Source organism: Camellia sinensis, chromosome 8 (genome assembly GCF_055761805.1).
Source record: "Camellia sinensis isolate YWXY chromosome 8, ASM5576180v1, whole genome shotgun sequence".
Taxonomy (NCBI): domain Eukaryota; kingdom Viridiplantae; phylum Streptophyta; class Magnoliopsida; order Ericales; family Theaceae; genus Camellia; species Camellia sinensis.
The window spans coordinates 138,527,802-138,549,509 of record NC_138968.1 but is presented as its reverse complement, the minus strand read 5'-3'; the positions used below and the strand labels follow the sequence as shown (position 1 = coordinate 138,549,509).

The 21,708-nt window shown below is 38.8% G+C and overlaps 1 protein-coding gene and 2 long non-coding RNA genes across 6 annotated transcripts in view; 2 read left to right on the top strand and 1 right to left on the bottom strand.

Moving 5' to 3' along the window:
• Window positions 1–2,497, bottom strand: part of LOC145797150 (uncharacterized) — a 29,187-nt gene extending 26,690 nt beyond the window's left edge. Inside the window, exon 1 of the long non-coding RNA XR_014338321.1 lies at window positions 1,653–2,497. This is a non-coding gene — a long non-coding RNA (uncharacterized LOC145797150). The remainder of the gene's footprint in view (window positions 1–1,652) is intronic.
• LOC114260256 (uncharacterized) overlaps window positions 1–21,708 on the top strand; it is a 217,853-nt gene that overhangs the window by 106,926 nt on the left and 89,219 nt on the right. Inside the window, exon 2 of one of the 2 annotated variants that reach the window (XR_014338326.1) lies at window positions 10,190–10,292. The exons of the other annotated variant lie outside the window; for it this stretch is intronic. The gene's annotated coding sequence lies outside the window, so the exon portion shown is untranslated. Of the gene's footprint in view, window positions 1–10,189; window positions 10,293–21,708 lie in introns of those variants that run through there. 2 annotated transcript variants of the gene reach the window in all.
• Window positions 4–5,714, top strand: LOC114260258 (uncharacterized). Of its 3 annotated transcripts, XR_003628581.2 has the most exons (4): window positions 4–1,352; window positions 1,438–1,785; window positions 2,737–2,816; window positions 5,392–5,714. It is a non-coding gene; the product is annotated as an uncharacterized LOC114260258 (long non-coding RNA). The 3 variants fall into 3 exon arrangements; XR_014338322.1 differs by having other exon boundaries at window positions 4–1,785; XR_014338323.1 differs by having other exon boundaries at window positions 4–1,785; window positions 5,389–5,714.

The window sequence follows — 21,708 nt, the reverse complement described above, 5'->3', positions numbered from 1 at the left end:
AATACATGGCATGTTTAACAACAAATATTTAGAAACAACAACACACAAACTTTAGACGATTGCTCAATTGACATAAATCTACAACCAACAACCTTCAAGGCTCCATCTATCTTGATGGGTCGCAATGACACACTGGAATTTATGTTGTCTTGAGTGAAATAAGCTTTGAGTAATTGGGTTCTTCATCAAAATTCATATTGGTCACCATCTCAAGAAATTGTTGAAAAGGGGGAGGACATAAGGAACAAAGCATTTTAGGGGGAATACCCATATTCTTTTTACAAACAAGGAATCCTTTATTCTCACCCTACAACCCAAGAATATACTATAGTTTGTAGCAAAGCAAAAAATAAGAAGTCTGAGAGATAAAAGCATATGGCAGTGCACAGTAAAACCAGAAATGAACTTACAATGAAACCTTGCCATTGAAGCTTCTCTAAGGAGTAATGTTAAAGTATAAGCTAGGAACTCAAGGTCATTTCTTCTACTTCCTATCCTATCCAAATGAGCATGTACACTAACATAATGTACTATTCCCCTCTCAACATATAGATCAGGGAAATAAGTACATGTCATTTATGATTGTATCAAATCACTTTCCTCGCTAAAAGGCAAAGTAAAACTTAACGAGAAATCCAAGGGGGTGTGGCACTTTGGTAAGACTTTGGAACATAAGCTAGGTTCCACTACCTCCGGGGCCAGCCACTAGGGCGACAACACATATGGTTAGTAGAACAAACCTTCTAGGCCTGGGTAAATCATACCCAGTGTCAGTAATGCGGGTTTGAATCCCTGCCTATGTGCGAGTTCATGACTTACCGCTACATGATTATGTAGTCCTGCTATGTAGCAACCACCTGAGGTGACCTCTGGGGTCTCCGCTCCTTATAGGGTCTAATCCCAGAGGTTACCTCTCTGTGGTTAGGCTTTTTTTTTTAAGCTTAACAAGAAACTTATGAGGCAAGTTATGCATGCCAATTCTATAAAACTAACTCCCCAAAAAAGCCACCCAAAAATTAAGATAAATAGAACTGAGAAATATTTCTTCCATTTTGGAGACTTACTTAAATGGAAGAAAATACCGAGCCTTGTGAAAATAATCACTGACACTAAAAGATCCACTTATGTTAAAATAAAAGGAAGTACATTAAGTCTTCTGAGGGTAATTATTGGCAGCTAAAACTCCTTCAGACATGCTTCATGTTTGATACATGGGTTATTTTTTACGTATTCAATATGTGTGATGAAATTATTAATCATCAGGAGCAGTGGGTTTTGGGTAATTAGGTACCTTAAATTTCAAGCTGTTTGATTCTTCAAATGTTCAATGACTTATTATGAGCTCAAGGAAGGTGATTTGCTGTTAATTTTGTTGGCTTGTAGTTAGACTTTATTCATGGTTGAGACACCAATAGGTTTTCTATTTTCTGTTTTCAGAGTCATATTAACAGGGTGGTGTGCATAATTTACACACAAACTAAATTAAAGAAAAAATTCGCTCCATGAATTATTCACAACCACGGAATTCATTCGAGCATATTGTCGAGCACATGGTGGGCAGAACGCTTGACATTGCGACAGAACAGAACCGAACTCCAAACAGAGAAATTAAGCATAATTGCATAATTGACAATAGGAGGAAGATGACATACCTGAGTTTCTGGAAGTTGTTGCACATGGTAGAACATGCACCAGATAGAGCATGTATGGACATACATATAATGAGCTATTACCGGTTTGAGGAAGACAACAAACCACACCGTCTCACCTCCTTGGAACTCACAGGTGAAGCATAACAGTCATTAGAAGAAACTTCTAGCTCTTCAAGGTGCAAGTGTTTTGTTTTGTTTTGTTTTGTTTTTATTCCTATGTTGACACTTCAACCAGCTAATATATTATATATATATATATATATATGTTGGGCATGGTAGGAAACATGGCAAATAAGAGAATTTGATGTGTTAGATTCAAAGTGATCTGCTTACTTTCATTCTTTTATATATAGGTTATAGATAAGGATATATTGATTAGGCACACCAACTATTCGACAATATGCCTGAATATACACACTAAAATATTAGAGGACTTCCCTAATTGAAAACTTACTAACATAATCATATATATATATATATATATATATTCAAGCTTGCAATAAAACCCCATCTATGCTCAACAATGCAAAATAAATGCAATCAATGAGAGCCATTGTTGTGAGCAACAAATGAGCATAACCTGTGTACTCACAAAACAACCCATCAAAAATGGGTGAATACTCATAAAAGTTAGAGAACTTATATTCATAAACTATACTAATGATGCTAAAGACTTCTATCTCCACTAACAAAATTGATGGATTTCTAGCTTTAAAGACATTACATTAAAATTCAAAAACAAGCATTGAAAACTTAAGTATTTTTAGATGCAAAAGTATTTCATTGTGATTCTTTATTTCATGGAGTTACTTTTTGGTTTCCTTCAACTTGATTTGGGTTATAAACCACAGGCAGAAATGGTGTCCCTCCCAATTGTGTTATTCAGTTTGAAGTGGATCTCATCTCAAGGATCCTAGATGTTGGCAAGGATGGTGGAATTTTGCATTTTCAATTATTTAAAATTTTATATTACTCTGAGTACACCCTATAATTTTTTCTAATGTACCCTTAATAAACCCAAATAATAAATAATAATCAAATTAAAAAAGAAAGTATTTGAAAAACTTTTTAAACTGATGCACAGGAGGTACCGGCGAAGGACTCCATAATCAGAGTCACCATTGGCAAGCTTCATCTCCTTGCCTCTGCTGTGTATCATTATAGGTAAATACTTTTTTAGATTCTTGTAACTAAGGAAAAGAAGAAAAAGTATATATTGTTCTTCTATTTTTTTTTGTTGTGTGCATGTTGACATTAGAGAGTGTGCATATAATAAATGTCCCTATTCCTTGCCTCTGTTTTTTTATTTTTTATTTTATCTCTTTCTTCTCTTGCTATTTTGCTATAACAATTTGTTAATTACTATGTGTTTGACAATTCTATTGCTGGTTTGCTATTCTCATTTGTTGATTATTATATGTTTGACAAAATGCTTGAATAGGAAAACACTTCGCTACCTTGCTTGGCTTACCTCTTTTATTGAATTTGTTTCTATATTTTTTCACAATTTAAGTGTATGTGCATAAAAAAAAAGTAAAAAAATATATATATGTTTAAAATATTAAAAAAATTCACTAAAAAAATGGAAAACAAAAAGTCCAATTTTTAGAAAAATAGTTTAAACTAGACTGATGGTGTAATGAGTTTTCTTTTATATGGCTATGTATGAGTTTTCTTTGTTATTTCTACTTTTCTGAATTTGTTATTTCACTGTTAGAAGTTTGAAACTCTTCCATTTCTTGCCTTGGCTAGATTACAGAGAATAGCTATGTCTGCCATGCTATACTGCTAAGGACAACTCAAATTAGGAAAATTTGTAACTTGAAGTGAGAAAAACTTGGGAATAAAATTGGATTGTACACAGCTTTACTTTCTATTGACATTGTTTTGAACCTTATTCTTCTCTATTACCTATATATTTTTCTCTTTTTCTTTTCTCTGCTTTCATTCTTGAAAGTTGTTTTGAAATCATAGAATACCTTCAGGAAAAGGCATCATGTATTTCAAGTTATGAAAAGAAGTATTGATGGAGAGTAAGTATCTCAAATCTCAATTGCCAAATACATTGGTATATAGGAGTTAGAGTGATGGTTACTTGGTTCGATAATTATTGTTTGATATACACTTATCTGCAATCAGATGTTTGTTGGCCGTGACTAGGTACATGAAGTCTGTAAAAAACATTTGAGGATTACTTTTGTGTTCTCAAAGTGGCCCAATCAAGCAAGACCCGTTTCTGCTAGTTGGGTGGCCTGTCCCCCCTTACATTTAGCTGAGCTTTTATCCTCTGATGTCAATGTCTATGTTCCTTGATAAATAAATATTTTACTTATTCAAATAAAAAATAAATAAAAAAAAGTGGCCCAAGTCTTTTTTATTCAAGTATTAAGAACTGAAAATAGTGTAATTCCACCGATTCAATTGAAAAGAATATATCATTGCATTGCAAAGAATTTTATGTAGTTGATTTATTTTACTTACTGTTTTCCTGGTTTTTTTTTTATTTTTTATTTTTGTGCACATAAGTTGTTTTATGTGAATAAGCCTTGACTCTTTTTTTTTTTTTTTTTTTTTTTCTTGTAAATTATATATATGATATATCAATTGTTAATTATTATAAAGTTAAAGACCTTTAACTTGTTCCTGATTCATCTAGAACTGATTTTAGTCCTCAATCTGTCTTTACTGCTATGGCAAGTGGTTCAACTCTATACACTGGGCCAATTTCCCTGACTTTGATATTCTGAATATTTTAGTCCCACTTTAGGGTGTGTTTTCTACTTTATTCCCAATATAGGGTGAAACGGTTTTGCTAAACGCGTTTTCTTTAAAACGGCTTTGCCAATGCCGTTTTTGATGAATAAAAAAATAATAAATTTTTCCTTCATAAAAACGGTTTTTCTAAAGCCGTTTTTACTTAAGGTGTAATTAATTTTGAGTTTATATAAAACGGTTTTTGTAAAACCGTTTTTATTTTTATTTTTTCCCCAATTTTTCAACATATAAATTGCCACAAATAATGTAATTCAGAAAACGGGTTTACTAAAACCGTTTTCTAATATGGCTTTCCTAAAGCCGTTTTCATGTAATTTTTTTTTCTTTTTTTTCTTTTTTCTGTTGTCATTGTTTTGGTGATAATGTAATTCAAAAAACGGGTTTACTAAAACCGTTTTCTAATACGGCTTTCCTAAAGCCGTTTTAATGTAAATTTTTTTTATTTTTTTATTTTTTCTGTTGTCTTTGTTTTGGTGATAATGTAATTCAGAAAACGGATTTACGAAAACCGTTTTTTAATACGGCTTTAGTAAAGCCGTTTTCATGTAAATATATATACATATATTTTTTTGTTTGTCTTTGTTTTGGGTTAGAAGGTGATAATGTAATTTAGAAATTTTTTTTGGCTTTACTAAAGTCGTTTTCATGCAAATTTTTTTTTTCTTTTGTCTTTGTTTTGGGTTAGAAGGTGATAATGTAATTTAGAATTTTTTTTTTAGCTTTACTAAAGCCATTTTCATGTAAATTTTGTTTTTTTCTTTTGTCTTTATTTTGGGTTAGAAGGTGTAATTCAGAATTTTTTTTTGGCTTTACTAAGGCCGTTTTCATTTAATTTTTTTTTTCTTTTGTCTTTGTTTTGGGTTAGAAGGTGATAATGTAATTAAGAAAACCGGTTTAGTAAAACCGTTTTATAGCCGTTTTCATTAATTTTTTTTTTCTTTTCGTCTTTGTTTTGGGTTAGAAGGTGATATACATGCTCTACAGTTTGAAGCACACCCACACACTCTGCACTTCGACAAACAACGACGAAGGGTGAGACGCGAAGAGCACCGTGGAGGAGGCCAAGAAGATGAAGGCCACCACGAGAGCTGCAGCAAGAAGGAAGAAGAGAAAGACCTCAAATTTTGGTGATATATTTTTTACATACGAATGGTACTTTCTTTTTTTTGCTATGTAAAGTAACTTGTATGTAATTTGGTGTCTGATTACGAATAGGAACTTATGTAATGTAAATATTGGGTTGGAGTTGATGTTATTGTGATTCAATTGGTTTCGCTTATTTCATAAGATTGATGTTGTGCAATGAATGAATGAATGGAAAGGTTATTTGTTTTATTCAATTGGTAGTGTATTTTTTTGTAAGAATGAGAATGTTATTTGTTATATTCAATGAATGATGGTTACATTTTTGGGTTGTCATGATTGAGAAGATGAACAAGTCAAGAGAATGTGCATTTCCCCTAAAATAAAATTCGTCAACATTTTTTGTAATAAAACTTAATACATAATATACGAAGTCACTAATTTACTAAATACTCGTACGGGCATGAAAACAACATAACTGAAGTTGCAAATGTAATAGTTTTCAGTTACATAGGTAGTACTGACATAAGTCTCCCACAAAAATATATTCTGGACACCATGAACTGAACACACAATACATAAATCCTGGACACCCTGAATTGAACACACAATACATAAACATAACAGTTAGATAGACAAACATTAGGCAGAAAATCTGACAAACTCATTACAGAAAAACTTAGTCGAACACACACATTACATATTAATGCATAACCTAATATTGCAGAAGTATAGACATAAACACCTAATTCGCGCTTGAATCGGCAATCTCAGAGTCTGAATAATCCGAAAGCGCAGGGTCAGAGACAAGTTCAGGATCCTCCATGATACCCTTGATAGTCGCAACATTTGGTTCTGATCTGTTCTTCTGGGCATCCTTCTTAACTAAGTATAGTTGCATATCGCGGGCTAACCTACGGCGCATTTGAGAAATCTCACGTTGTAGTCTTTCACATAGTCGATCAACATTATCAGGATCTTCCTTTTGGATCTTAACAGAATGTGCTTTTGGCACCTTAAGTTGATTTTCTTGACTTAAGGTTTCCAGTTGTACCCGCTCTATAAATAGTGCGGGCCACTTGAGACGAGCAGCGTCAGACAAACCATATCCTGTTTGATTGTCAGATGGCTCCATACATGAACCTCCTTGAACTCGATAATACTTGGGCATCAAAAAATGTCGCTTCCCAAACCTATCACGATAACCGCAAGCATAATCTAAAACAGGTATTGTTGTTTCGTCTTCAGCATTACCACGTCCCCTTCCTCCTCCTCGTCGTGAACTGTCACCCCTTTGCAAGTTCATACCACCTCTGCGATTCGCACTCCCTCCCATGAATCGTGTAGCCATGCTAATTTTTTTAAACAAATGAATGTTAATTTCGTAGGGCAAAATGAGTTGTAAGGTTGTGTCTTCACCTTTAGTCGTTTATATAGTTGGTTATGAATGGCTTTAGAAAGACACTAAAGGAAAAACCATAGAAAATAAATGTCTCTGCATGACAATCCCACATATACGAACAAGGTATGAGTTGTCACTAGAATGAAAAAATAGAGAAAAGCAAATACTGTGTACCAAGTCACATGACTTGACAATCCATCTGCATATACTGACAATCCATCTGCATATACGACCACCATCATGGCACAATATCCAATGAATAGGGTTCATCCGACTAAACCGCCGTTCAACATTCTTCTCGAGCTTGTAGATATCGTCCATAATCTTGTTAAACTTCCGCACTTGCCGTGCAGAACCAGCTCTCCACACAAGATCCTTCGCTACTGTATTGCCGAATCTGTCATTGAAATTGCTACATACGTGTCGCAAGCAATACCTATGGTACCCTCTTGGTTGAACTACTGGATTGTCCCAAATTCTTGACACGACACTAAGCAAAGCTGTGTGCCGATCAGATATCAATGTCACCTCCTCTCGGTCACGGCACACATGTTGCCTAAGCAGAGTAATGAACCAACCCAAACTCTGGATCATCTCCTTGTCAACAACGGCAAAGGCAAGAGGTACAATCTTGTTTGTAGCAGTCACTGCAGTGGCTGCAACAATCTTCCCTTCGTATTTCCTGTACAAGTGTGTGTCGTCAATGCATATCACCGGACGACAATACGTGAAGCCTTCTATTGCAGGTTTAAATGCCCAGAACACATAGTTCATGTACATTTCAGTTCCGATTGAGGTAGAGTGAAAATCCGGAATCATGTCCCACATGACAACTGTGCCTGGATTGAATGCCTGCAATGCAGCCATATATCTAGCCAACCTTCAGTACGACTCGTCCCAGTCACCAAACACCATTGCAACTGCCATCGTCCTTGCAAGCGACGCTTTCTTATATGATATAGTGAACTGAAACTTCTCTTTCACGACCTCAATTATGGTAGCAATAGGCAATTCTGGTGATATTTGCAAATATAAATTATATTTGAATATATTACAGTCATAATGAAATCCTAAAAACAATAATCTAACATGTCACTTACCGCAATTTGTGCCTTGATGAAATGAGCAATGACCTCGGACTTGAGGTTGCAATTGTCCCTATTCATTCTAGGGTACACACACTGATGCGGCGCTTTAAACCTTCTAATTTGAAAGAAATCTTTGTCTTTCAACTTCGTTGCCCGAACCCTCCAGTTGCAGCCGTGCTTGCACTCGGCCACCCAACTGTTTCCTTTGGATTCTACAAACTTGCATTCTCGATTGCGCTTCAGGTTATACAACTGAACAGCGTGCACTAGTCTTTTCTTATTAGTAAATATCATTCATTTCTCCAAATGAGCAGTTTCGAAGTCCCACAATGGCCAACGTTCGACAACATCACGGCTAGTGATGGAACCATCATTGTCGAAATGCAAATTATGGTAGAAAGGGATATGGACATTTGGGTGTACCTCCTGCATATCATGATGCACTCCAACTTCGTCATCATCGGAGTCATTATCTTCACCTTCCCATGTGCTATCCACATTATAGCGATCCCGGGTTTACCCTTGTCGTACAGTGATCCGGACATGTGTCCGTGGATGTTGGTAGTTGGTTATTATCGTGTTTACATTCCTTTTGCTTCATATTTGAGTTATAGGATGTGTTGGGCAGGTTTGTTACAGGTTGGTTATGTTTGGGAGCCTAGTGTTGCTGCCCAGAATTTTGGACCTTCACTCGAGCGAGGCGTTGGTCGCTCGAGTGAGAGTTGAGTTTGTCTGGTGGATCGAGCCAGAGTGGCTTCACTCGAGCGAGCGATGGCGTCTGGTTCTAGACCTGAGAGTTGTCTTTCTTGGCTCGAGCGAGCTTCCTTGGCTCGAGCGGTCTGGGTTTTTCTTCGCTCGATCGAGAACATCTTGGCTCGAGCGAGAGTGTTTTATATCAGCGGACAGCAGCGATTTTGAACTGCAGTTTTTCATTTCTTTTTTCTTCCAAAACCTAAATCCGAGACTCTCTCTCTCTACACTTGCTCTCTCTCTAAGATTTGATCTCCCTAGAGTGTGAATCTAGCCTAGGGCCTTTGTTAAAAAGATAGAGGGTGTTGAGAGCTTCGATTTAATCTGAAAAAGTTGAGATTTGGAGCACGTTGATCTTTGAGTCTTCATCTCCTTTTTGGCTCAAACTTCGAGGTAGGGATATCCTACTCCTCTCTATGGGTTTTGCCTTTAAATTTTGGTATTTTGAGATGTTGGGCTTGGTTTGGTAATTTTGTGAAAGTTTGGGGCTTTTGTGTAATTTTACAAAAGTTGGGGTTTTATTCATAATAAACCTAGGAGCATGTTTGGAATAGAGAAATGGACTTATTGTTGTATCATTGATGAAAATAGAACCTAAGGGTTGAAATGGTAATTATGGAAAATGGCCTAATTACATTGTTTGATTAATTGGGATAATTAATTGGGAGAAATGAGGAAATGAAATGTTGACTGAATATCCATTTGTGCATTTATTATCTGTTTAGAAATAACTGCTTTGGGCTATCGGTGGAGGATAGTCGTGATTGTTGTAGACAATGCATGATGATTAGGCAAACTGAAACTAATCAATGAAATGTGTCATGGAACTTGACGGTTGATAGAATACATTAACTGTATGTATTGAGTGATTGTATATAGAACCAATGTGTTTGTATACGTTATGTGTAGAGGAGGAGATGGGGGATGCACTCCGCGGTTTAGGGGAAGATAGGGGATGTACCTCTAAACCGGTTAGTGTTGGGAGAAGATAGGGGATGAACTCCGTAGATACAGCTCATATGCTTGTCTAGAGAAGTGAAGATAGAGCTCATATGCTTATCTGAATGTGGGATATTGTTGTTATACATATCTGTTGTGAAATGTGGATATAGCTTTTATGCTTATCTGAATATGGGATATTGTTGTTATACATATCTGTTGAGAATGTGGATACAGCTTATATGCATATCTGTAAATGTGGGATATAGTTTTTATACTTATCTGTTGAAATGATGATAGAGCTGACATGCTTATCTGTTGAAAAAGGGAAAATGAAAAGTAACTTGGACTTTTAAGTCGTATGACATAAATATGTGATTTATGTGAATGTATCAGTGTTAGCCATCTATCAATTGCTAATGTTTTAGTCATTGTCCATGGTTGGTTTAGTGTATTTCTACTGGGCTGTGGCTCACCCTATATGGGAATATCATTTTCAGGTACAGGTAGCATGCCACCTCCAAGGACATAGCTTGGGAGGCTAGAGGCGGACATGTTTTTGTCGTTTTACTTTTGATGTATTACATGTAACTTCAAGCCAAGGGCTTAATGTGTAAACGAGTTAGTGCTCTTTTGTTGTAACCAAGTGTTAACTTGGAAAGCTGTAAGCCCGTAGGGCATTTTGTTCTGATGTTAACATGCAATACTTATGTAATGAGACTCTAATGAATAAAAGAATGTGGCTAGTTCATATGTCTTATTTGATGGGTTTAATGTTATTATTTTGAGGGCGTTACAACTTGGTATCAGAGCGTACCGGGTTTGAATACTTTGGGTACGTGGGAAGTGATTAGGATCACAATGGGTTTGTCTCGCTTGATAGAGACTTAGATGTAGTATCATATGCTATGTGCCTAATTGATAACATGCTTATGTGACTATGTGCTTATGTGGGAGTCTTGTTGGAAAAGCACTTGATCAATGCTATTTCTAACCGGAACTCTAGTAACACCTCGGGACTATCATTATCCGGAAATGAAATTCGTAAGTGCTTATGTGTTTATGTGCTTATGTGGAGTGAATTACAGTTGTCCATCCATTAGGACGTGAGTGTTTAGTTTCAGCACATTTGTGAATGTGCTAACGTTCTGTGTTGCCTTTATTAGGATGTCAGGACGAGGAAGAGGAGCTAGGCGTGGTAGACCTGCGAGGCAGGAGGTACCGTTACCGGAGGAGATTCCGGCAGTGCAGGAGGGAGTTGGGCAGGCCAATGTGGCCGAGCCAGTGGGTCAGCAGGCTATGGGTGCCTTGGCTAGAGAGATAGCAGGAGCTTTGGGTATTCTTAGAGCTGGGAATCAGGCAGCTGAGACAGGGCCTTCTTTCTTGAAGAGGGAGTTTTTCCGGTCTAATCCGGATGAGTTTGTCGGGGATCCGAAGGAGCCACTGAAGGCTGATGAGTGGTTAGAGGAAATGAGTAAGACGTTCGAGATGCTTAGCATCGAGGACGGAGCACTGAAAGTGACCTTGGCATCCTTCCAGCTGAAGGGAGATGCGGGTCAATGGTGGAAGTACGAGAAGGCTCGTGTTGGCGGTACTTGGGAGGCGTTTCTGAATGCTTTTCAGGAGAGGTTTTTGTCTGCAGCAGCTAGGGAGAAGCTGAGGGACCAGTTTAGCCGGCTTAAATAGCAGGGCTTGTCAGTGGCCGAGTTTGAGGCTACTTTTACCAGTCTGTCTAGGTTTGCACCGGAACTGGTGGCGTCTGAGGAACGCCGTTGTTATGAGTTTGAGTGGAAGTTGAGGCGGGGCCTCAAGTTGAGAGTTGGTGGGTCTTACATCCGAGAGTATAGGCACCTGGTAGATGCCGCTGCTCATATGGAGATTATGATGCAGGAAGAGGAGGAAGAACAGAGGGGCTCCAAGAGGAGCCAGGATAGTCAGAGTGATGGCAGGAGACAGAAGGGTTATAACCCTCAGCAGTCTCAGGGTGCAGTCTCTAGATCGACCTTTCCAGTGCCGAGTGCAGGCTCGGGGAGAGGCAATCAGGGGGAGTTTACTTGTTACAAGTGTGGCCAGTTGGGTCACAAGGTTTCTGTTTGCCCGCAGAAGGGTGGGGGTCAGAAAGCTGCTTCTTCTTCAGCTAGACCGCAAAGTCAGAGTTTGGGTAGGGGGCAGCCCATGACTTGTTATCAGTGTGGACAGCCTGGGCACCTGAAGAGGTTTTGCCCACAGTTGAGTGCCACTTCGGGAGCGTCTGGTTCTAGGCAGACGCAGGGTTTTCAGCCAGCTCAGTCTGTGCAGGCCTCGAGGGCCAATCCGGGAGTTTCGTCATCCCAGTCTGTGCAGTAGTCTTTTGCTTCGAGAGGTGAGCAGGTAGACCAGGGGCCTACGGGGCGCGTGTATGCTGTTACCGCGCAGGATTTAGTACCGGCTCCATCAGTAGTGAGAGGTACTTTTCTATTTTGCAACTCGGTTGCTAATGTGTTGATAGACACGGGTGCATCTCATTCTTTTGTATCTGCTGCATTTGCATCTGTTTTGGAATTGGAGTTAGCACAGTTAGCATCTCCTATTTGTGTGGTATCGCCTTTGGGTGGTGAGTTGATTCTGAAATAGGGTGTTAGAGGCTGTGATATAGAGGTCGCCGACTATAGGCTTCCTTTTCCGTTTGTTGTCATGCCCATGAAGGGTTTTGATGTTATTTTGGGTATGGACTGGCTATTGTCATACCGAGCTGTTATTGATTGCTACCGCCAGAGGGTCACGTTATGTACCTTGAGCGGGGAGTGGTTCCATTTCTTGGGAGACCGGGTTGGTAGTGTTTTGCCACCGGGGTATGATTCGCGAGGGCGAAGTGAACTTAGTAGTCTACTTGCCAGCTTTGAGAGTGGTGAGAGTGGTGAGACCCAGGTTGTGTTACCGAGGGTGGTTTGTGAGTATTCGGATGTCTTTCCCGAAGATCTTGTTAGTTTGCCACCTCACCGAGAGATAGAGTTCTCTATTGATCTAGTGCCTGGTACGGCGCCGATTTCTATGGCACCTTACCGTTTTGCTCCAGCAGAGTTGGTTGAGTTGAAAGTTCAGCTCCAGGAATTGCTAGATAAGGGCTTTGTTCGCCCTAGTGTTTCGCCGTGGGGAGCACCGACCCTCTTTGTTAAAAAGAAAGATGGTGCCTTGAGATTGTGTATTGACTACCGGAAGTTGAATCGGGCTACGGTTAAGAATAAGTACCCTATGCCCCGTATAGATGATTTGTTTGACCAGTTGAAGGGTTCCCGTTGTTTCTCTAAGATAGACTTGAGATCGGGTTACCACCAGTTGAGGGTCAGGGAGGAAGATATTCCTAAGACGGCATTCCGTACACGGTATGGCCATTACGAGTTTCTGGTGATGCCATTCGGGCTTACCAATGCACCGGCAGTCTTTATGGACTTGATGAACCGGATCTTCCGGGAATTCTTGGATCGGTTTGTGGTCGTTTTTGTGGACGACATCCTTATCTACTCGTCTTCTGAGGAGGAGCATGAAGCACACTTGAGAGTGGTGCTTGAGTTACTTAGAGCCCATAGGCTGTATGCCAAGTTTGGGAAGTGTGAGTTCTGGCTGAGGGAAGTCAAATTCTTAGGCCACGTGGTATCCGGGGAAGGGGTGTCTGTTGATACATCCAAGGTAGAGGCAGTGCAAGATTGGGCACAGCCTAAGAGTGTGTTTGAGATCCGCAGTTTTCTGGGATTAGCTGGGTATTACCGTCGGTTTGTGAAAGATTTCTCCAGGTTAGCGTCACCGTTGACTAGACTGACTCGGAAGGGAGTCAAGTTTGTGTGGAGTGAGATTTGTGAAAAGTCGTTCCAAGAGTTGAAAGTTAGATTGACCACCGCTCCGGTGCTGATTATTCCGGAGAGAGGGTTGGGTTATGCATTTTATTGTGATGCCTCACGAGAGGGTTTGGGTTGTGTGTTGATGCAAGAGGGGAAAGTGGTAGCTTATGGCTCACGTCAGTTGAAAATACACGAGAAGAATTACCCCACACACGACCTAGAGTTAGCAACAGTGATCTTTGCCTTGAAAATCTGGAGGCATTACCTTTATGGTGAGAAGTTCGAGGTGTTCTCGGACCATAAGAGTTTGAAGTATCTGTTTACACAGAGAGACTTGAATCTGAGGCAGAGGAGATGGATGGAGTTCATCGAGGATTATGATTTTGAGTTGCATTACCATCCGGGAAAGGCCAATGTTGTGGCCGATGCCCTTAGTAGGAAATCCATTAGTGATGTAGCTTGTATAGCCATCCGAGAATGGGAGATGTTAGGGGCACTTGGCGAGTTTGATTTGCTACTGGGCGAATCTGTTGAGGCTGCGGCCTTGTTTTCTGTTGTTGCGCAGCCTACACTTGTGATTAGAGTGTTAGAGGCACAGAGAGGTGACCTTGAGGTAGAATCCCTCCGAGAGAAGATCTCCAGTGGGAAGGTTGAGAAGGGTTTGACGGTGTATCCCGACCTGAGTGTGAAATACCGAGACCGTTTGTTTGTACCGGAGTCTTGCCGAGAGGAAGTACTCCGAGAGTTTCACCATTCGCGCCTTGCGGTACATCCGGGAGGTACTAAGATGTATCAGGATTTGGGTCGCCAATTTTGGTGGCGGGGTATGAAGAGAGATGTGGCTGTTTTCGTATCGAAGTGCCTTACTTGTCAGCAAGTGAAGGCCGAGCATCAAAGGCCAGCGGGTTTGTTGCAACCCTTGCCTATTGCCGAGTGGAAGTGGGAGCATGTCACTATGGACTTCGTTGTAGGTCTTCCGAGGACTCAGCGGGGTAGTGATGCTATTTGGGTGGTTGTAGACCGGTTGACTAAGTCGGCGCACTTTATTCCTATGCGCGTGAGAGATTCGGTAGATCATCTTGCCGACTTGTATATTTGGGACGTAGTGAGATTGCACGGGGTCCCAGTGACGATCGTCTCAGATAGAGATCCTCGTTTTACTGCTAGGTTGTGGCAGAGTTTGCAGAGTGCCTTGGGCACTAGGTTGACCTTTAGTACGGCTTATCATCCTCAGACTGACGGGCAGTCCGAGCGTACTATTCAGATCCTCGAGGATATGCTTCGGGGTTGTGTCCTGGACTTCAGTGGGACGTGGGAGAGGCACTTGCCATTGGTAGAGTTTGCCTACAACAACATTTTTCAGTCTAGTATCGGTATGGCACCGTTTGAGGCTTTGTATGGCCGACCGTGTAGGTCTCCAGTGTGTTGGGCCGAGGTGGGTGATGCACCTTTGTTGGGTCCGGAGTTGGTTAGGGAGACGACGGAGAAAGTTGAGCTTATCCGTAGGAGGCTTGTTACAGCCCAGAGTCGTCAGAAATCTTATGCTGACCGTAGGAGGAGGCCTTTGGCATTTGAGGTAGGTGATCATGTCTTTCTGAAGATATCACCTAGGCGAGGTTTGATGAGGTTTGGGAAGAGTGGGAAGTTATCCCCTCGGTTTATTGGTCCTTTTGAGATCCTTGAGAGGATTGGCGAGGTTGCTTATCGGTTAGCCTTACCACCGCAGTTATCCGGAGTGCATGACGTGTTTCATGTGAGTATGCTTCGGAAGTATGAGACAGATCCATCACATGTGTTGGATTGGACTGATTTAGAGGTAGATGAGGATGCCTCGTATGAGGAGAGACCGGTTCGGGTCTTGGATAGGCGGGATCAGGTCCTGCGTGGCAAGACCATTCCTTTGGTGAAAGTCTTGTGGAAACATCACGGAGTGGAGGAAGCCACTTGGGAACGTGAGTTGGAAGTCCGTGAAAAATATCCGGACTTGTTTGTTGATGTGTAGTCTTGTAGTTAAATTTTGTTGAACTTAAGAGCTTTTATATATGTCTTAAGTTGTGAAACATTGAAAATGTTTTGATTTATGGAAGTATGTTTTAGAACTTGCCTCATATGGAAGTTGAATGTAACATTATATATGTTGGATATATTGTTGAAATTGGAAAGATAGCACATAATGTTGATGCATGTTGAAAGTACATATGTTGTTTACATATTGTGAAATGTCTCTTGTTAAAGGGATGGGATGACCGGTAATGGGTCGAATTGTTGAATGTTAAAATGTAACATTGTCTAAAATGGAGGAAAACCTGTTTTTGCAAACTTGTGCTTAATTTCGGGGGCGAAATTCTTTAAGGGGGGGGAGGTTATAGCGATCCCGGGTTTACCCTTGTCGTACAGTGATCCGGACATGTGTCCATGGATGTTGGTAGTTGGTTATTATCGTGTTTACATTCCTTTTGTTTCATATTTGAGTTATAGGATGTGTTGGGCAGGTTTGTTACAGGTTGGTTGTGTTTGGGAGCCTAGTGTTGCTGCCCAGAATTTTGGACCTTTGCTCGAGCGAGGCGTTGGTCGCTCGAGCGAGAGTTGAGTTTGTCTGGTGGATCGAGCCAGAGTGGCTTCGCTCGAGCGAGCGATGGCGTCTGGTTCTGGACCTGAGAGTTGTCTTTCTTGGCTCGAGCGAGCTTCCTTGGCTCGAGCGGTCTGGGTTTTTCTTCGCTCGATCGAGAACATCTTGGCTCGAGCGAGAGTGTTTTATATCAGCGGACAACAGCGATTTTGAACTGCAGTTTTTCATTTCTTTTTTCTTCCAAAACCTAAATCCGAGACTCTCTCTCTCTACACTTGCTCTCTCTCTAAGATTTGATCTCCCTAGAGTGTGAATCTAGCCTAGGGCCTTTGTTAAAAAGATAGAGGGTGTTGAGAGCTTCGATTTAATCTGAAAAAGTTGAGATTTGGAGCACGTTGATCTTCGAGTCTTCATCTCCTTTTTGGCTCAAACTTCGAGGTAGGGATATCCTACTCCTCTCTATGGGTTTTGCCTTTAAATTTTGGTATTTTGAGATGTTGGGCTTGGTTTGGTAATTTTGTGAAAGTTTGGGGCTTTTGTGTAATTTTACAAAAGTTGGGGTTTTATTCATAATAAACCTAGGAGCATGTTTGGAATAGAGAAATGGACTTATTGTTGTATCATTGATGAAAATGGAACCTAAGGGTTGAAATGGTAATTATGGAAAATGGCCTAATTACATTGTTTGATTAATTGGGATAATTAATTGGGAGAAATGAGGAAATGAAATGTTGATTGAATATCCATTTGTGCATTTATTATCTGTTTAGAAATAACTGCTTTGGGCTATCGGTGGAGGATAGTCGTGATTGTTGTAGACAATGCATGATGATTAGGCAAACTGAAACTAATCAATGGAATGTGTCATGGAACTTGACGGTTGATAGAATACATTAACTGTATGTATTGAGTGATTGTATATAGAACCAATGTGTTTGTATACGTTATGTGTAGAGGAGGAGATGGGGGATGTACTTCGCGGTTTAGGGGAAGATAGGGGATGTACCTCTAAACCGGTTAGTGTTGGGAGAAGATAGGGGATGAACTCCGTAGATACAGCTCATATGCTTGTCTAGAGAAGTGAAGATAGAGCTCATATGCTTATCTGAATGTGGGATATTGTTGTTATACATATCTGTTGTGAAATGTGGATATAGCTTTTATGCTTATCTGAATGTGGGATATTGTTGTTATACATATCTGTTGAGAATGTGGATACAGCTTATATGCATATCTGTAAATGTGGGATATAGTTTTTATACTTATCTGTTGAAATGATGATAGAGCTGACATGCTTATCTGTTGAAAAAGGGAAAATGAAAAGTAACTTGGACTTTTAAGTCGTATGACATAAATATGTGATTTATGTGAATGTATCAGTGTTAGCCATCTATCAATTGCTAATGTTTTAGTCATTGTCCATGGTTGGTTTAGTGTATTTCTACTGGGCTGTGGCTCACCCTATATGGGAATATCATTTTCAGGTACAGGTAGCATGCCACCTCCAAGGACATAGCTTGGGAGGCTAGAGGCGGACATGTTTTTGTCGTTTTACTTTTGATGTATTACATGTAACTTCAAGCCAAGGGCTTAATGTGTAAACGAGTTAGTGCTCTTTTGTTGTAACCAAATGTTAACTTGGAAAGCTGTAAGCCCGTAGGGCATTTTGTTTTGATGTTAACATGTAATACTTATGTAATGAGACTCTAATGAATAAAAGAATGTGGCTAGTTCATATGTCTTATTTGATGGGTTTAATGTTATTATTTTGAGGGCGTTACACACATTTTCCACAGAATCTTCATCACTTACTCTAACCTCGTGAAAAAATGGCACTGTATCATCGGAGGATGCATAATTTTGGATAGTAGTCTCCGTTGTACGTTGAACATTACAAACTGGTGGACATTCTTCATTCCAGTGGGGATATGGGCTTGTAAGAACCATCGAATTATACGTTGTCGGAGCACTTGGACCTGCTCCGACACTGTAATAACCATCTACGTTCTGTGATGCATTTAATTGATTGTAACTCTGAGAATGATTGAATGGAGGGTAATCTTCAAGGAACATGTGTGCAGCCTGTATAAGTGTATTGTCAGGGGATTGTGATTGTGTCAACATTTGAGTGAATGTTCTGCCCACCGGAATTGGCATCTCTGTGCCACCAAAATTGCTCTCCTTCTCCACATAGATTTCCAAAAAATAATCAAGACCTAATTTATGTGGGAGCTCTAAGACATTACTTAAGGTCTCATTATCTTTGATTGGCAGCAACCTATACTTTCCCTAACATGGGAGTCTACATTTAAACTTTAATCGCATTATTTCCCCATGCGTACCAACCTTCGGCACCATCATAGCCTCTAACTCGCCCAATGTTATCCCCCTGTGCACATTATACAACCCTTGAGGTTTGGTGTCGTACGACACACCTTCATCGCAATTTCGCAAAATCTTTCCACCCCAATAGAACATAATGCTCACAACTTCCATACCTAAACTTTGCATTCAAAGTAACTCAATTATTTCAAAATAATAAAGTAAGCACATTTGAGCGCAAACACTACATATATTACACAGGAGTGCCTTTAGGCATAGGTCTTTTGGTATTACAAAATATTTAAGTGGCATATCGACGTGAACATGGAAATGAAAGTTATTTGCTCCACATATAATAGCATCCTATATGACTTATATTTCTTGTATTATTTAGAAGGATTATCTATTTGTACATTTAAACAAAAAATCATGTGTGGGATCATTTCTCCAATTATCATGAATTAACATTTGAATTCTTTTGTTGTGATTTGTGATGATTTCTTCATCCCGTCTTATGAGCTTATGTTTTCCTTTACTCTTTGTTTTATGTTGTTATGCTTTCCCTTTGGTATTATTATTATTTTTTAAAATAATTTCTTCAATTAAGACTCTTTTTTTGGGGCTTTCATGGGTGGGTGTTTTCAAATGCTTTGAAAGAACCTTTCCATATCTTTAATTGACATTTTGTTCAGGTTTATCAAACCCGTTTTCGTCATGTGTTTCGTGTGTAGTTGCTTTCATACTTTGATTTTTTTAATTTCACATTCTATGAAATAGCATGCACATACTGTAAGAACTCTTCCCACAACCTCACTGTGCGCGCCATAATTTCTCATTTCATCTTCATGTATTGAACCATCCACGTATGACATTATAACCAATAGGCCTTTGATACAGAAAAACTCTACTAAACTAATTCGTCATACTATAAGAACCTAATTTTACAAGCCCTAATTTTTCATACTATCACAACCTAAGAACTTCCAATAGGAAAATTCTAAATTGTTCACAAGTTCAAACTCTAAACTACCATGCCCACAATTGTTCAGTCTGAAACAATAGTATAAAATATTGAAATTCCAACTTTCCATGAAGAATAAAAAGTATCTTGCCTTCTGAAAACATAAACACGTTAAGCTTTTGGGTTAATCGCTAATCTAATAGATTCATGTAGCTACAGCTAATCAATTCACGCATGGAGTTACAACACCTCAGTTTAGAAGAAGCTCTGAGGATTGTTGAATACACATTTGTTTTCTTAACTCTGTTTGATTGGGCTAATTACATTGATAAAGAGGTTATCTTTGCAACTTGGTAAAGTAAATGCCAGTCAAACAAATGCTAGGTCAAGTGCAAATCAATGACACATAGACCCTTTGAACTTCTTTTGACTAAAAATCACCATAAGAATTAAGACCAACCAAAAAAGATTTTTTGAGGCTTTATTGTGATAACAAATCAGCTACCAATTGTGCTCGTAGTCTAGAAAACCTGAAGGAGCAATGCACTGATTGTTTATTTTTCCATGCCTATTGTTACAACAATTTCACAATTTCTTGTAATATATTTTTCTTAAAATGGCAAACCCCTTTATCCAACTAAGCATTCATAACACTCAACATATTCAAGTAATTAACTATGGAGAATTTATTAACATCAATAAAAGTTTTTGTTTTTTTTTTCCAAATATTTTCATACACTTTCAAATCCTTTTGTTATTTCTCATGTTTTCGAAACGTTTGAAAAAGTTTCCAATTCAATTTTCATTTCTAACCTAACCGAAAGAACGTACTGAAACGAAATTTTGATCCTATTAGAGAAGACGGGAAAATTATCACATTTCTCTCTCACATTTGATTTATTTAACATCAATTTATAACCCAAGTTTGACATTACATATGCACACCCACACAGTGAAACCGAACAAAGTACTACCCAAAATTAACAAACAACAAAAATTAATGGACCAAAAAAAAAAAAAAACAAAAAAACCTAATCATAACTATTATATCTTACGAATAACAAAAAACCAGATCAAAAAAAACCTGATCATAACAGTTATATCTAACGAATAACAAAAAACCTGATAAAAAAAACCTGATCATAACAATTATATGATAAACAAAAAAGAAGTGAATTGAGATATAGAAAAAGTGAATTGAGATACAAAAATCGTAGACTATATCTTACGAATAACAAAATTTGTACCTTTTCAATACCCTACTTTCAGCAATCCCTAATTTCGAAATTTAAAATCCCAAATCTAAAATGAAAACCCTCATTTATGCGATACAAACCTGAATGTGGGTGTTTGCTGAAAGTCTTCCTCGTTTTGTCGGTGGTGTACTGTTGGCTGTTGTTCGTTTGCTTCCTCTTCGTCGTCGGTCTTCCCTTCGGAGTTCGGCTGAGTAAGAATCGCAACTGTGTTGTGTTGGACATCAAAAACGGCTTTCGTAAGTTCAAAAGGAGAATGAGATGGATTTTGTTAAATAATAAAACGGCTTTCCGAAAACCGTTTTATGATAAAATTATTATTTTAGGCAAACAATATTTATAAATTGGGAATTTTTTTTTAATAAAAATAAAAACGGTTTTACAAAAACCGTTTTATATAAACTCAAAATTAATTACACCTTCAGTAAAAACGGCTTTAGAAAAACCGTTTTTATGAAGGAAAATTTTATTATTTTTTTATTCATCAAAAACGGCATTGGCAAAGTCGTTTTAAAGAAAACGGGTTTAGCAAAACCGTTTCACCCTATATTGGGAAAAGAGTAGAAAACACACCCTAAAGTGGGACTAAAATATTCAGAATATCACAGTCAGGGAAATTGGCCCTATTCACTGCTCGCTCAATAAAAATTAAAGAAGACAAAGGTTTCAGGTAAGTTGACATTCGGGTTAACATTGTGGATTGGTATTATGAATGGCCACGTGCCTCAATTTATTTTGGGTGTTAGTGGGTTTTTAGGTGAGCGAGAACATCAAAGAGATAAAAAAGATAGAGCTGAAATTAACCATGTTTACAACAAACTTTTCTCATTAGCAATTAATACAATCTGTAATGCCCCGAAAATTGGGCATGATATATCTATTTATGCAACAAAACCCACCTGATAGACAAACACATATATATAGCTAACTAATCCATACGCCCATTTCCATTAAATGCCAAATACATATTGTTCACATCTCAATGCCCCAGTTCTAATCCCAAACATGCATTTTATAACAAGTATGAAATGGAAGCCAAACAAATAATAAGTGCCCTACAGGATTACAAATTTATCCAAGAACATTCTTGGTTACAGAA